Genomic DNA, 398 nt, shown 5'->3' with positions numbered 1-398 from the left:
ACTGCCCTATGCTGTCTCAGCCTCCCCATGGCTGCTTCACCCACCCCAGCTCCGGCCCTTTAAAGAACCCCCCCCGGAAAATCCAGGACTTGACGCTTCTGCCCAGTGGGGGGCAATTACTGCTGCCCCCGCTACCCCCCACCACATAGGGAGCTCTGCATGAGCACCTTGAAGCCCCAAGGCCGCTGCAGGAGCGGTGAGTCCCAGGGTCTTTCTCATTTGTTTTTTTTCTTAAAGGGCCGGAGCTGTGGTGGGCGGGGCAGCCATGAGGCGGGGTTGGGGGAGCAGGGGGAAAGTCGGAAGACTTGTGCAGAGCCCCCCATGCAGTGTGGGGCAGTGGGGGGGCAGCAGGGATCGTCCCCCAGCTTGGCAGCACTTGGTGAGTGGGACTTTTTTTC

General features: G+C 61.8%; 1 protein-coding gene across 1 annotated transcript in view; it reads left to right on the top strand.

Moving 5' to 3' along the window:
* The first annotated feature begins 308 nt into the window (after positions 1-308).
* LOC102381721 (adhesion G protein-coupled receptor E3-like) overlaps positions 309-398 on the top strand; it is an 18,945-nt gene continuing 18,855 nt past the window's right edge. The window contains exon 1 of the mRNA XM_025203928.1: positions 309-379. The gene's annotated coding sequence lies outside the window, so the exon portion shown is untranslated. The remainder of the gene's footprint in view (positions 380-398) is intronic.

The sequence above is a fragment of the Alligator sinensis genome, unplaced genomic scaffold (assembly GCF_000455745.1).
Source record: "Alligator sinensis unplaced genomic scaffold, ASM45574v1 scaffold707_1, whole genome shotgun sequence".
Taxonomy (NCBI): Eukaryota; Metazoa; Chordata; order Crocodylia; family Alligatoridae; genus Alligator; species Alligator sinensis.
Note: the sequence above shows the minus strand (reverse complement) of the source record. Positions and strands in the feature narration are given on the sequence as shown.